A 16,196-nucleotide genomic window follows, 5' to 3' on the forward strand; every position below is an offset into this window, starting at 1 on the left:
CTATTGCATTATTGAAATTAAAATTAAATTGTATAATAAACAAGATGGTGGGGGTGATCTGCACAATGAAAACACAATGTGAAAATAAAGACCTGAGATTGCTCCCAAATGCTCTGAGAGCAAAACAACGCAGCAATTAGTGCAAAATTAGCACCTATTAAAATTAGCTTCACACAAGAAAAGAAAAAGGTGTGTCTATGAATGTGTGCAGTGGCGAAGTGGGGCGGGGGGTCATTTATGTAAGCCGAGAGGAATACGTCTCCAAAAACACACGTTTGGCAGGGAAGCGAGGGCTAGATTACAGTGTTCTCCTGTGATAATTTCTGCATCTCCCGGTGTAAGATCACAGAGCCAACAGCTGTGCCTCCAGGGCCTGTGGGCGCTGGGTGAGTGTGTGAGCCGCACACAACATTCCAGCGACGTTAACACAAAACCCACTGCACATCATAAAACAAGCAACCTTCACAAAACACACACTCTCCCTCATGTGTCTACCTTGTCAGCGGCTGCCTGTGATTTGTTTCTGTTTGAATTCAGCCTTTAAAAGGTATCAAATACAATAAGGAAGCTGTAATTACACACCTGGTTTCTTCATTCTCTTTTTTCTTTCTTTCAGGTGGCAGAAAAACAGAATTTATGCAGAGATTTTGTGTGCAACTATGTGTGTTTGTTGCTTTTCCTTCCAATCCTTAACACACAACATCGCTTAATGCGGGTCCGGACATAAAACGCGCAGTTTGAGATGAATTATGCATATCTTGACACTTGAAGTGCTGAGAGAGATGCATCCTCTGGATTTGCCTGTGTCTCTACATTTTTGGCTATGCATGTGAATCATTACATGGCTATGAATTATAAAGCAAGGCACAAAAGAGCTAAACAGCTCAGAGCTGTGCTTGTTTTGATACAAGGCAAGTATCCGGGGATGCTGAGAGCACCTCTCGCTTTCATATTGATATTTTGCATCAGAAGACATTTCATTGACAATCAGCCTGGTAACTTAAGTGTGCCCATCAATTTGTTCTCACAGTAAATAAATAAATAAATAAATAAATCACTGCTACAACAAGTCACTGAATATTATCCAGACATTCTCAAGTGCTCAATATGCCTGACAAGAACAACTTTAAAAGAATCACATGCAGGCATCTTTCTTCAAAAGAAAAGAAAATCTCAATAGTTTACATACTCTCTTTTCCATCCAAAAGACAGAAAGTAGTCTTAAGTATGCACTTTGCTATTAAAAAGGGGCTCTATGTTCTTTTTGACTGCTTTTTCCCCCTCTGTTAACACCTTTTTCTATGCACCGTTCTACAATTCCTCCAATGTGTTGTAACTTAACTGTGAAACAGATTTTCTCTCTTCTTGCTTTCCCTCCTTCTATTCGGTCTAAAAAGCAAAGGCTACAAAAAGAAAAAAACAAATACTAAGCTCTTTTTCTTGGAACCAAAAGAGCGCTCTCTCAAAACAATAAGGACAGATCTCATTGCATGGAAATGGCTCCCGTTCCCATTAGAAGAAAAAGATGGCAAACAGTGTTTCTACCTCTGTTTTTTTAATTAAGACTGTCTCAGCTTCTCTCTCGGTGCTCTGTGGAGACGCTGCCTGTGAAGTGATTAAAAAGAATGTGATCTGATCAAGAGACAGGAATAATGGAGTAGGAATGCTAGGTTTACCCTTGTGCTAAGACTCCCCTGATCCAACCACCCGCCTCCCTAAGAAAAAGGATTTCACTCACCCTTTCTTCCCTAAATAGTTTTTCAGGTCGTCCTTTTTTAATTTTTTTTTGGAGTCGAAGACAAACGTTAAACGTTAGTGTGCACATGCATGGAACTGCAGTACGAGTGTGAAAGAAAAAACAGGAAAATAGGTAAAACGCCTTCGAATTATATCCGATTTAAGAAAGGTCACCCCAGCCTCTGCTGGGGTTTTTCTCAACACTAAATCCTCTATCAAAATGTCATAGTGAGTTAGGGAAAGACAAAGGAGAGTCACAGCATGCAAACTGCACATATATCTAATCCTAACAAAGCCATGAATGGGCCTTCACAAGTCTAATTATACTTGTTTATTTGTTGCCATGCAGAAAGAACTGATGAAAAATCCATCAAAGTGGTATTATCCAAACATCAAGAGCTTCTCTAGCCTCCAAGGACACCGGGAGGCTTAATTCTTTCTTGTTTAAGTCCAAAAAAAGAGAGAGAAAGAATTGCAAAGGGGAGAGGAGCAAGGGGGGGAAAACGGTTTTGCATGACCCTTTTTTCACAAAGGCTTTTCCCGACCCTGTCGATGCCCAGAGGTGTAACAGTAGAAGCAGGATATCTCCCCAGTGCCATAACCACATTTAAGGGCCTCATTTTCAATACACAACATATCATTACTGTCGGGTGTGGCAAATCCACATCAGCAAAAAGACGTCTGTTTAGCTGTTGTACAAATTACCTTTTTGTGGCTGGCGTTTAACAAAGGAGTCAAACAATTTGAAGCACAAAACAAGTTTTAAGTATGAAAATAATATTATATTAAAAACAGCATTACATGACTTGAGTTTTACATTCAAAATTACTTCAATAAGAGCCTTTAAACGAGGGGAACAAAAAAGACTGCCTGGGTTTATACGACTCCCTCGCCCATTCGAAAACTTTTAACAGGAGAGGCCAGTATCAAAGGGAAACATAATCTACATAGCTAATGTCTTTTCTCAATTCAAAGCAGAGAAGGCTGCAATTTCTCCTCGCTGGCAATCTGGAAACACTCTGGAGTTAATTACGCCTGATTCAAAATGAACCGCACAAACAAAGGCCAGTCTATGTCCAGACTATTATACTGCATTAACCGGCTTTAAGCTTCCTGCGGATCATTCCGAAGCTCTTCCATTACCCTCCCCTACCGTCCCAACACGGAGAGAAAATGCCTGCACACCCTGGATTAATGAAAAGGAGCGTAAAAAGAATGTGTGACGACCTCTCCCGACACAGTGCAAACTTTCAGTCCAAGTCACAGAAAAAAGGGGAGAAGGTAATTAAGTTTGAAAGAAAAGGTCCTCACGACAAACAATGAGGCTGTGTCTCCGGAGGAGCGCAGGGGGGTGAAAAAAATCATTAACATTCTTTTTCAACTGAGAAAAAGAGAAGGAGGGGAAAGGGGAACGTATGCTGGCAGGTTCCCCACTAGTCTTCCTCTTTAGCCTTTTTTTCACCCCACATCTGGTTTCACATCTTCTCTGGTGCCCGTGTCCACGTGACGGCAGATCATCCCTTTAACCCCACCTCTTTCTCTCTTGCTTCAGCTTTACAAAGTTAACTTCGACAGTTAACGTAGAGAGCTTCGCAGAGTCAACCACGCACGTTTGCCCACCTGAGACCCATCAGGCATATTTGCCGTGTGTGTTTTGCTAAGAGAAATAAGCCAGATGCAAATCAGTGCGTTGCCCCTGGTGAGTCTTATGGCTTAATTAGTAAAGCAGATATGCTGTTTCCTCTTTATAGTAATGACACACAAACAAATACAAACATGCACGGGCACTGGCAGAGAATATGACTAAACACACACCAACTCACTAGAAACGCACATTTCTCAAAGGAGGCACTGACTAAAATTAGAGTTGTTTTCTCTGATTCACTGGCTTGATGTGAATTCATCTCGTGATCTTTCTGCTGTCCGCGCAAGCACGAGTGATGAATATGTTTGCTTTCTGCTTTCGCAGGAGGGGGAAAAAAGTTCAGCACTTTATCCCTTTGTGTGTGTGTTGTGTGTGAGTGTTTTTTCCCCCATTCTCTACAAGAAAAGCAGAGAATCTAATTGTAGCTTTGTCAGTCCATGTTCAGTAATCACCCTCTTTGTCTAGTTTTTGCCGAGCAGGATTAGAGTTAAAATGATGACTGACTAATCCCTTGATTTCCCTGTGCTAAATAAATATTAATCTACTGGTCAAACATGTTCTTGTGGAGTACAATACATACAATATGAAAGCGCTTACCAGTTACATAAATCGCAGTTTTACGCACAACTGTTTGAAAGCACTGCCCCCTTCCAATACATACAAATAAAGCAGAATTAAAAAAGAAACGGCAATCCGACAATCGAAGTTGGCGGAATGAGTGACGCTCACGTAATCGTGCTTCAAACAAACCAAACACATGCTTTGCTTTTGAAAACATGGCTTATATTGTAAAGACGAAGGTGAGGACCAAACACACACACACACAAAGTTAAACACAGGCCACATATTTCACCTCCAAAAAAACACATTGGAGGGGGCAAATTCACAGTTTAACAAGCCATCTAAAAATATACCCCGTTAAGCCTGTCAAACAGGTGTTATATTTCTACGGTCGTCCTCTGTTAACTAACTTTAACCTGATGAATGTTTTGACACGCTACCACATGGGCTGGGAGCAGTAAGCAGACGCCATTTGGAACGAGAGGCCATTTTTCGTCGCAGATTTTGACCTTTCTGTGCTGTCATTTTCCCTGAGAAACAATAAAAGTTTAAAGTTCAAGCTGCTCAGTAAAGACGGAGCATCCAGCCTGCCGGTCCTGTAATTATCTAGTATTATAAACATAATCACAGGCCAGGTATCCCTGCATGCATTCCAGTGCCGCTAGCTATGTGCTAACCCGAGCATTCTTCACGCAGGAATTTCACAAAACATGTCAAACAATCTATTAAAGCATGAATTACTGCTAACTAAGTTCTCCCATACAGGCCTTAATGCCTTTATATGGCAGCAAGAGAGATTGTGCTCCAGATCTCTCTAATTTCTGGAGCCAGAGAATTACTAATTAACTTAAGGTTCGGGCCTATATTTAATTAGAGAGCTCTCCAAATGAACTTTAGACCAAAGGCATTTGCTTTTTAAACAAACTCTGTTCTGACAGCTGTTGCGAGTTTACCCTTGTATGCCCACAAAAAAACATTTATTTTCAGAGCCATCATGGGGTCATTATTTCTTTAAGAAGGAACCAGAGTATTCTGCTTGAAAAGTGTACACTTTAATTGGATTTCACTCCAAACAAACAACTGTCAGATGTAATTAGAATGAGTTGAAATTAGGGCCACAATATTCCATTATCAAATAAACGGAATGTCACGCAAACTACCGATTTAATTTTCAAAGTTAATTTCGACGAATCTGGCAGTCACGTCGCTCCGTCTGCTTCCTACAATCACCAGACAAAATGACGCACGTATAGTAAAATGATTAATCCGTTTTTTTGACTCATTAAAAAAATCATTAATTTAATGGCATGGTATAAGAGAGACAAAAATTGTTTCTTTCTCAGATGAAAAGGGCAAAAGACCGAAAAAATATCCGTGAGCAGTGTTAATGAAGAGAAACATTAAAAGAGTCTGTGGTTATTGCCACTTATGCCATTTGAAATATGGGCCGCTTTGGCCCAGCTGTAACATTATCAGTGCGCTGCAGTGGGGAAGGCCACATTGTGTTATGCTTTTCAGATCGCTAAGGCCTCAACAAGACACTGGGGGTATTTTAAGGTCAATGACAACCTAGAAGAGAAAACAAGCTCTGGATCAGCATAACCGCCAACTAATTAAAGCAAAGAAAACACATTATACCTACAGCTCTGAATGGTAATAGTCAGGGGGAAGAATGATTTGTTTTGCTATCAAATGCCATGCAGTAATAAGCATAAAGCTGCGGTGAGGGAGTGTTTTGAAATGCAAAGCCCAGATGCGAGCGCATGAAATGGCACATATACATTTGTTTCAACAAATCTCACAGACTCGCAGGCATTAAATGGAAAATAATCTGTGCTTTCTCAAATATTCTTCTAGCCCCATCCATCGTCAGATTTAATAGCCCTCCAGTCCGCCATTCGTATGCATCGCTTGATCTTCGCAAAGGCCTCTGATTTGATTTTATATGAAACACCCCAAAGGACCTCAATTTTCCTTAATGGTTTTTTCATACACTTTCCATAGGTCTTTTTTATTACACTTTCTTTGATTGTCCATAACTTAAATGGTTATGGGCATGGCAAGCCGGTCACCCTTTTGTCTCCGTATAAAACTAAAAGAGATCTTCCAAAAAAAAAAAAAAAAAATGAAGACAAGGTGAGGCAGAAAATCGTTGTTTCTTCAAAAGCCCAAAATACAGATGACACCATTATCTTTTTTCTCTCGGCTCAATGTAATACTTTGTTCTTTTCATTTCATGACCACGATTCTCTAACGTGAGCTCCGCGAACCGCACATTTAATCTCGTTCCGTTGCTACACGCCATTAAAACTAAAAAGACGATGACCCATGAGCGCCCACACAAAACCAGCCTTCAGTCTGTGCCACTCATCTGCACTGATGGAAAGTCTAACCCCCTTTAAAGCAAATAATTAAAGATGATTCCAGCGCACATGCCAGACCAGAGCGAGACAGGATATGAGAAGTCTAGCATTAACCAAATTCTTCTCCGGGGACTTCTGCTGCTCAGCCTCTGGACAAACGCAAACACTGGGCCAGTGTCATGTCTGTAAAACTGTTCTTTTTCTACATAAATTCCCATAATCGATTGTTCTTAAAATTAACGATCCATTAATCATTAACCTTAACCTCTTATATCCGAAGAAATGGGTGCTACCAAGTTATTGCGTTACTTAACCAACACAAAATAGGTGTCGTTTTATAGCTTAGAAGCTTGGCTTTACAGTGAATATAGTGAATATGACTATCACTAACCAAAGGCTTTTACATTTGTTGACATATTAGAAGTGCTCCTTTTCATAGCATGAAAAAAACTGCTTTACATGAAAATGTGATCTGTAAAATCATTGTACATAACGGATAGACTCATATAGTGATAGTGTCATATATCATTGAAAAGGCCTCAACTAGCAGAATACAACAAGCATATTTGTTGTTAGAGACCCAACTACACTGAGAATTTGAAAGAAAATTGATTGTTTTTAACTTTGCAAAACATTAGTAAACCTTAGAAGATCTTGTATCTTTATTTAGAGCAGGTGGTATCGAGCGATCCCAAACACAACATAAAACAATGGGTAGATCACGCAGTGACATGACATGCTGCTTGGCTAAAGCTACAGGACTTCCGGATCCGATCGCATCGTGATCATGACGCAATGTTTTCAAATGTAATTTGAAAGTTCAACCAATGGAAACTGGATCTCGGGTGTGGTGGGTGGGTATTGTGGGTAGGGACGAAGTGTAGAAACCAATCGGACACTGTTTTACTGCTGGAGCACGCTTGGACTGGTTTGATCACTTAGATTGACCAGTCTAAAACAGTGCTGGAAGATCACTCATCCACCAGAATCTTATTACTTGTTTTATTGTGGCGTTTACACAAGTAAGTAGTTCTTATAAAATAACTTGTTTGGAGGGTTTTTTGGACCCTAATTATGTTTCGAAATAAAAGGCTATCCTACATAATCCATTACGTGGCTCAAAGACAATAATTCATTTGGAATACGTAACTACGACTTGCTCACTTCATTTTTCCTTGCGTGTTCACTGCACGTGTTTTGCGCTTGAGCCGCATACACCTCAAAACTAGGCACTCTAATGATGACCTCGCTTAATCAACCATCAATAAGTTTTATCGATTAAATTATTAATCGATCATCGATTAATCGTTAGCACCCTTAACACAAATACACATAAATGGAACAGCTGTGTTAATATCCTCATCATAGGGCCAGATGAACTAAGCAGCATGAATATTCATGAGGGCAGGCTCTCATTTATCTGTTTACATAAGGCACTACCGGTCATACATATTCAATTATGGTCTCATCCCTCTCTTGACGACTAATAATGGGCTTGTTATCCAGCTGAGATCGGCAATGAGGGTGCATACGATTTTTGAGTGTACATCTGTCTAAATGAAGCTCACATAAAGTTTTATCTACAGTACATATGGAGGAAGAAACAGCAACAGGACGAGACTGTTAAGTTCAACCTTTGCCCATATAACTGTACTTGGACATGAAATAAGGTGCTTCACAACAGCTGTGGCTATATGGCAATCCCTCGGTATGATACTTTCTTCACATGACATTATCTCGTTGCAAGGTAAGAAAAAAAGATTCCCAACATAAAATATCAGCTGCTTTGAAACGGGAGACAGATGTAATGTCAAATGCTAATATGTACATGTAATATTACAATTAATGAAAAATATTTTTTTCACAGAGAAGATTAGCTTATTTTACACACCACATGGTCAAAAAAATATCATAATGTGAGGACCTTTCGACCTTTACCTTCTAATAGCCACAGCGACAATAACTACAATTACTTGAAAACTTGTCAAAATGCGACTCTGCGAGATACGGACGCGACTGCATTCACATAAGTCAAATGTCCTGCTCTTTTTCTTCTTTAATCTGAACTGTTACTTAAAAACGATTCTCTGGATTTTATACACAACATTTTGTTCTGTTCTGTTAATTTCCATACATGACTGTTTTTTCCAATGAGATGCCTAAATGTTGCTTTAGTTGGATTTCTTTTTTTCCCCCCATTTTTAATATCCTGTAGAGAAGGCGTCACGAAAAACCAAAGAAGGCCTGAGAATACGAAGGGGAAAAATCCCCTTCTCCGATGAGACGCAAGCTGACAGTAAAAGTAATGTAATCCTGACTGGCAAAGGACCAAGAGCAACAAAAACATTTAGATAACTGCGCTCAAAAATGAAAGTTCTCAATGAGGACAAAAATTACATTTCCTCACGATAACAAGTCCTTCTCATAACAACCCTTACAATTGTTTGAAATGTCCATGTCCTCATCAGTCATGTGTTCTCACACATCGGGGGGAACAGAGTGTAAGTCGCGGAAGAGGAAGAGACGTTTTTAACATCCAAGCTGTGGAGTAAGGAGAGCACATCTCGAGGGCCGGTGGGGGCGGAAAGGGGGACAATCCACAGCATACAAGTTTCACTTGGCAACCAGGCCCACATCAACATCTGGTTGAGCTTGTCAGTACACGCCTGATTCAACCAGACATTAAAGCATGACTTGTCTAACTGCGAGCTTTGTTTGAAATGCACAGACGTGAACCGTCATCCACGGTGTATCCTTTTCTTTAGCGCCAGAGTTAAAAAGACTGACATCGCCACCTTTCACAATCGACTCAAAGCTACTTGCTTTTCACCCCTGAAACGGTTGGAATAAGAGACAGAAGAGAAAAGAAGAATAATCGTTTTGTTCGTGATAACCTGTGAGCACTTATCCTGGCTACAATTCCTTTCCCTTAATCATTTGCATATGAAAGGATAGCTCTAGTCTATAAAAGGTCAGTGAAAGATGATCAAGGCCTCACAGAAAACAACAAAACACAGGAAAAAAGGTCTCTGGCAGCAGCTTGCGTTCATTTAATAGATTGCGACGTCAGTGACGCTGAGATCACGGAAGTGGTGCTCACGTCACACTGGGACCTTCCCCCCCAAATACAAAAACTAGCGCTAGAATCAGACCGTCCTCCAAAATGTCTCATCTATAATACACGAATGCCGTATTAATCATTTTATTTTTCACTCACGCACAATACACATGCACACACAAAAATTCAAGCTTGGAATGTTTTTCTCGGAATAACAAAAGGATCACAAACATATTCCTTGGGCTCTGGTTCCTGTTTATATTGAGGAGTGTAAAAGAATGAAAAGAAATAAAAAGTAAGAAGTACACACATTTCTAGTGTTCAATCGAAACCTTTCCTGTTTAAATTGAGGACACTAGACGAAGAAAGAAATCCCATCTCTGCAGAATCCACTCCCTAGCTCTGCTGTTGTGCCTGAACGCTACTGAATAAAGCATACGGGCTGCTATTTACCAGTTGAGAGAGACCATTATCATACATATTACTTCACATGATGACAAAATCTGCAGGCATCTTGGGAGGCTTCAGGAATATGAAGCCTGCGCCTGTTGTCTCAAGTCCTCGACAAACATCTTTGGGGACAAGCGGGGCCTGGAAAGAAAGGACGAGAAGGCACCGTTTCCATCTTGCTTTCATCTAAGTCACTCAGTCAACCATTCAGTGGCCCATTCAAAGCCGCTGTGCATTATGCAAAAAAATGCTAATCCTTTTCCGATGCTTTTTACACTTGTACAAACCCTGCATTCCCTTTCCTGAAAAGCAATTATATCAGTTTACATTTCTGTCAAAAAAAACAGGATTACTTCAGGAGAACTAGCACTGCACCAGGCTTCCCCCATCTATAGCTGAAGGAAACTAGAGATTATCTGAGACAGTATTTTTTTTCCTCTTCTTCCACTCTCCTCAAAAAAAAAAAAGTGGAGAGGCCTTAAGAATGTGATTTAATTAGCCAAAGGGAAAAGAATAGATCTTTAGTTGCTGTGGAAACTCTTTCTGACCTGACCTTCTCTTTGCGAAAAGCCCCGAACAGAACGAGCCTCAGTCTGGTCTATTAATCAGAAACAAATTATGAAAGAATGTTGTCGGCCTGAATAATGCTGCCCATTCTGTGGTGAGATCAGCAACAGCCTTCGCTCTTGCTTTCATTGTCTTTTTGCGCGTTTGACAGCACGACATGACGAATGAGATCAGGAAGACCCCGGATTTGCATATGCAAATTCCCACATGAGAGAAACGTGTCTAAACAAGTGTTATCGTAAGGCAGATTAAGGAAGCCGTCGTGCTTTTGCTGTTTTTTGGGGGGCCACCGCCATAGTTAGGGCCATTAGTCAGCACAATTAACCCCATCTCCATGGCTACTAATGAAATTTCGCCATGGTACGACTTAAATTAGATAGCTGGTTATGCGTTGCCACCGTACGACTCCAAATCCATTATTTGCCCCAGGAACAATGAGCCGTTTGTGCTCAGATGATCTCCACCAGCTGAACAAACCTCCGAGTTAACAATTTGCATATGTTAATAAAATTAAGTCCTAATTACATGAAACTTGTACATATTCAAATGCACTTTCCCTAGGCGCTATGGAGCTTGAACCCCATCCAAGTGTTTAACCCTTCAGAAAGCCTCTAAGCAGGGGAGGCTCTTTCTGCCTCAGAAATGCCTCGGGGCTGACACAAAAAGGCCCCCCTTAATACATTAAGCCAGCTCCTGACTTCTCAGCTTTCCACCCACTGCTCTGCGGACCGGGGCAAGTACTGCATCCTCCAAACCAAATTCAATTGGGCCCACAACAAAAGCCCTATAGTTCCTCTTAAAACAATGTGAAATGTTTTCTCAATGAGGAGTGCACATACAACACACACACACAGGAGTTTATTAAATGGTTAATGTGCTCGGGAAACCACAACAAGCAATAGAAAATGAGTACCTAATATACAGAGCTAAAATAAATCCTTTTTGTTATAAAATTCAAAAGTCTTGAATAGAGCACGCTTTAAATATTTATTCAAAAAAAAAATGAAAGCGAAAAAAAAAATGGACAATATCTTATCGCAAAGACATTCAGCTTTTGAAATCATAACAGACAGGGAATCTTAAAGGAAATCATACAGTCGCAGCCAGATTAAAAAGGTCTTTGTCCTCCACCATGTACATTTTTTTTCCTTCTGTGCCGGCGAAATTAAATTGGTCTGTTCAAAGGTTTAAAATGAGACCAAATGGAAAAAAATCATATATGAAATTCATGCCGCTCTGTGAAGCGTAGCCCAGATGGTGCGAGATGAATAAAAAACAAACACCTAATGATAGACAGCAGAAAGCTCAGAGGACTATGATAATGTCAGGGTTAAAGAAAACCTAAAAAAAATCTTTCCTGCTTCTTCTCAGTATTGCTGACCAACAATGAATTTCCACGACTGCAATGAAATAACAAGCCGTGCTTCGGTGGATTGAAGCTCATGATGCTTTAAATGGTTCATATCATCACATTCGAAAATAGAAACTGTGTCTATTTCTCAAACAAGGCCTTTACAGAAAAAAAATGTTTTATATTGCAGTGTTTTAGGGAGAAACTAATACTAGTGATGATGGTTGGTCGTGTGATTTTTAAAGATGGATGCTGTCAAATTTGTGCATATTTATCGTGTGAGTGTGTGTGTGTGTCTGAATGCATGTGTATGCAAACATCAGCGCGCGCGTGTGTGTGTTTAAATGGGGCTTCTCTTTTACAACTATCAATACTGGGATAACCACGTATTAGCATTCAGCCGAACATGCAGTCATCTCTCAGCCTTTTAGCCAAATTGGGTGTCTTAATGTCACAAAGCAGTGGCAGTCAACCCCTGCGTGTTGCCATAGGAGTTTCGGTACTGAACAGCAGAACGCTGTGATAGGCTTGTAGCAAGCCACTCCGCAGAGGCGGATTTTAAATCATCCAGCCTCTTCTATTAGACTTGAGACTTATTGAGGTAGAAACCATAAAAAATGAAGAAGGGAAATTTAATCCCTGAAATATTGATTTGCACATTAATATCATATAGGCAGTGGGCAATTTGGCTTCATGGAAATGACACATTGTCGACCCTAGGAGAAGCCTCAGCCAATCTTACTGCAGAACATGTCTCAAGAGTTATTAAAGGCTCATCGCGATATTCCGAGCTGCCTCCAATCAATCTGTACACTGTACGAAATTATGTGGACAGAAAAACGCAAAACACATCTGATATTAAATCAAAGCACAGATGCCTGCATATCTCAAACAAAACGTTTTTTTTTTTAAATAGTATTTTTACATCTAACTGTTGTTGTCACACAGCAACAGAATTGCTGAATGAAACCTTTTATTCATTAATAGAAATAAAATAATTCAAGATGAAAATTTAAAAAAAATTTAATACAAAGAAAAAGCACTACATTTACATGCAAGACATATAAATATATGCATATAATAATAGTAGTATAGTAGTAGTAGTATTGTTGTTATTACTAAATTATTACCAAATTAATGTATATGGAAAAAAATGAATCCAATAAAAAAAGATGCACAGATGTCCGGTTCAGTTCCAATTTGTAAACAAATCCAGGTATCCATAAAGGATCGTATTAATACAAAAAAAGAGAGTACAAATCCACAATGTCTAATGAAGAAAAATCAAACGCAGCTCAATTAATACACAAACAAGCAAACATGTTACCAACAGTAAAGAGTAACCCCAAAACAACGTGAAAATCCTACAAATGCGTTGATCCAGGCAGTGAAAATCTGGTGTTTTAGAGAGCAGAGAGCGCAGACACACAGCGATACACACCGCGGCTCTGTGCTCTGCCTCCCCACTGCCTGTGTTTTTTCTGTGCTCTCAATGGAAGCGATCGATGCCCTTGTCACTGTCGCGTTCCAATCGGAGCCAAGACTCTGTCTCACACTCACCATCAACCCAAAAGCCAAGCGCTCACACACATGCCACGGTCTTCAATGCCAATGTTAACGTTTTACCACAAAAAAACGAAAACTCTGAACTTTAAGAATCTACCGACCTTACTATAAACTCGGGGACAATTCTTTCAGGAAAAAAACGTAAAGGGAATGAAGGGAGAAGAAAAGGAAACTTACGGGCAAGAAAGAAGACAGGAGTAGTTTAAACACGGAATGGGCTTTCTGATGAAAATAGGAGTGATTTCAATCCTTTTTATTCCGTTTTTTTTACGTCTGCCACAGACACGGAGGAGTCCGGGATATTGCAGAAGAGACCCTCGGCTGCTGTTAGAGTTCAATCCCTCCTATCGTTACCAGCAACCGAGCCGCAGCGTGGAGAGACTCTTTTATACGTTGCAGGTAACAGAAATGTACAAAGAAGCATCTTTTAGTTATCTGAGGTGAACTGTGCAGCTTTTGAGTCTATCTCAAGATGCATGACTGAAAACACCGGTCCGAAGCGCCTTGCGACGTCGTGTCAAAACGTAGCTTTCGCGTTTCTTACTAGCTACTACAGGATGTATTTGCCCTTAACGACACGTTGCCTTTCCGAACAGATGCTATTAAAAATGTATGACTTATGTTGTTTGAGATATACGATTGATAATTTGTTCAAATGTAAGGAAGACCTGCTGTTTAGCGTTTGCTGTGATGAGGCGAGTCCAACTCCTGAGGCGAACACAACAGCCGCGAGCGTACAAATCTGGTCACTTTTACAATGTATCAGCTAATAACGCTATAAAATAGAGCGAAACTTAACATTTATGACGGGTATGCTTGCAAAAGAAGCGAAATGGAGTCGGGAAAAGGTTTACGGTTGATACTGTAGGGCAACATCTCCTGACAGTTCGCGGCTGTTCGGCAAAACGACTGTTTTATGAACCGAGAGGAAAATATTTAGGCTGACATTTGTCGAAATTATATCACATAAAGCCGTAGTCCGACAGCGGAATAGCGCAGATTCGGCAAAACTAGTCGCGAAAGAAAATCAATACTCGACCTAAATTTAACATCAACTACTCAATAAAAGTTGAAGGGAAAAAAAACTTACTTTCTTCCCCCGCAGTTCCCTCCGCTTCTTCTCTTGATATTTGCTTTTTCTGAAGAAAATCACATCCAATGGTAGCGCAAGTAGGTAACAAAAAAAGGATAAAAAGAAAAAAATGTAACAGTAATCCTCCAACTTTATTGGAAAAAACGTAAATACTACAGTAAGAGTCGATCCTTTGGGTCCGGTTGTGTAAAAGATGTGTCGACGGCTGCCTAGCAGTTTCGGTTGTGGAGGGGTAAGGGAAAGGAGGTAAGGAAATGAAAATCCGATATGTCTTTATTCTGCTAATTATTATCGTTTTAGCCCTGTTTAAAAAAATGGCTGATTAAGTTGAGTGCGCATGTCTTTGTGTGTCTATTCTCGATATGCACTCTGGGAATGAGAGAGAGAGAGAGAGAGGGGGAGTGAGCGCGCGAGGGAGGGAGAGAGAGAGAGAGCGCGAGGCAGAAAGAGAGAGACGTAATTAGTGAGGTGATCAACAGTCTCCACATTGCAAATGACGCGCTGTTTCAACTTGGAGAGCCGAAGGGCTGTACGAGCCAGATTCCTAAAATGATCTAATAGGGGGGAAATCTTTTTCGGTGGGCAAGACGTCCTGTAACGGCCTGGAACATTTGGTGGGACAACAATATGTTGTTTTGTTTTGTTTTTGACTTTTTTTTAGTCATAGCCTACATGTGATCAAAGCCGTTTTTAACTAAAAATCAATAAATAAATTCAAGACAACGTGTTATAGGATGCCACTCTTAAAATGTTAGTCTGCTGTTATTAAACATTATTTTGTTTTTAATGCAGTCGGCCTAAATATCATGTACTTTCAGTAATGCTTCCTCTAGATTTTTAAAAAATATAATCTCCCCATACGCTTCGATGCATTAACATTTACAGATTTTAAACGGCATTTGGACGCTAGTGATGCAATAACATCCGTCTTTAATGTATGGAATAGTCCAAATATTTAAAACAAATATTAATAATAATGATGATGATGTTATAAAACAACAAATTAAATGGCAGTTTTTGTTATTACTACAGTATGCAAGTATTCAATGAAAGAATGAAATGCAATGTAAATAAAGGAAAAAAACATAACATAAGAAAAATATGAATGCTGTACAGGTCTGATTATGGATCTGCTTGACACGTAAAATGTACAACAGTGAGCAGATTAAATATACAAATCGCCCCAGTTTTAAAAGCTATAATGATTTTCAGTTATTGTATTGTGTTGTATTGCACGTGCTTATTTTGCTTTATAAAAGATATTAAGGCACCTGATGATACCTATACTGTATAACCACGCATTTTGTTAGCAAATAAAAATTATATGCAACGGTAAATTCGATTCAAATATCCCATTGATTTGCAGAATATGTATCAGTAATACAGTGTGTTCAAAATAAATCTTCAAAGTTGGCAGTAAATGGGCCTCGGAATTTAAAGCTCACAGTAGCCTATACTGTAAAAGAGCCTTATGGCTTATGAACTTTACATCCTATTTGCCTCATCAAGCGTTTAGTTCATATTCATACTCGCATACAAATGCTCCGATTGATTAGCTAGTTTGGATCTCCTAAAATGTCGCCATTGAAAGAAGACCCGACAAGATGTTAATCGTGAAGAAAATCAAAAGATCGGCTCTGCTTTATGAAAAAATCGAAGGGGTTGAATTGAGCGAGGCTCTGTTTCCGGATCGCACGATAAGGATGCTATAGCAGAGCTGTGTTTGCAGTAAAACACGAGCCCTTGGATTGGCATGTCTACTGTGGGTCTTTGGATGGGCGAGAGGTGGTCAACAGAGGCGTTTC

General features: G+C 39.9%; 1 protein-coding gene across 2 annotated transcripts in view; it reads right to left on the reverse strand.

Annotated features, from left to right (window-relative positions):
• The window catches only part of zfhx4 (zinc finger homeobox 4), a 73,245-nt gene extending 58,506 nt beyond the window's left edge, over positions 1 to 14,739 (reverse strand). For both annotated transcript variants that reach the window (XM_067378670.1, XM_067378669.1), the window contains exon 1: positions 14,389 to 14,739. The gene's annotated coding sequence lies outside the window, so the exon portion shown is untranslated. The remainder of the gene's footprint in view (positions 1 to 14,388) is intronic.
• Between the last annotated feature and the right edge of the window lie 1,457 nt (positions 14,740 to 16,196).

Source organism: Chanodichthys erythropterus, chromosome 23, assembly GCF_024489055.1.
Source record: "Chanodichthys erythropterus isolate Z2021 chromosome 23, ASM2448905v1, whole genome shotgun sequence".
Taxonomy (NCBI): domain Eukaryota; kingdom Metazoa; phylum Chordata; class Actinopteri; order Cypriniformes; family Xenocyprididae; genus Chanodichthys; species Chanodichthys erythropterus.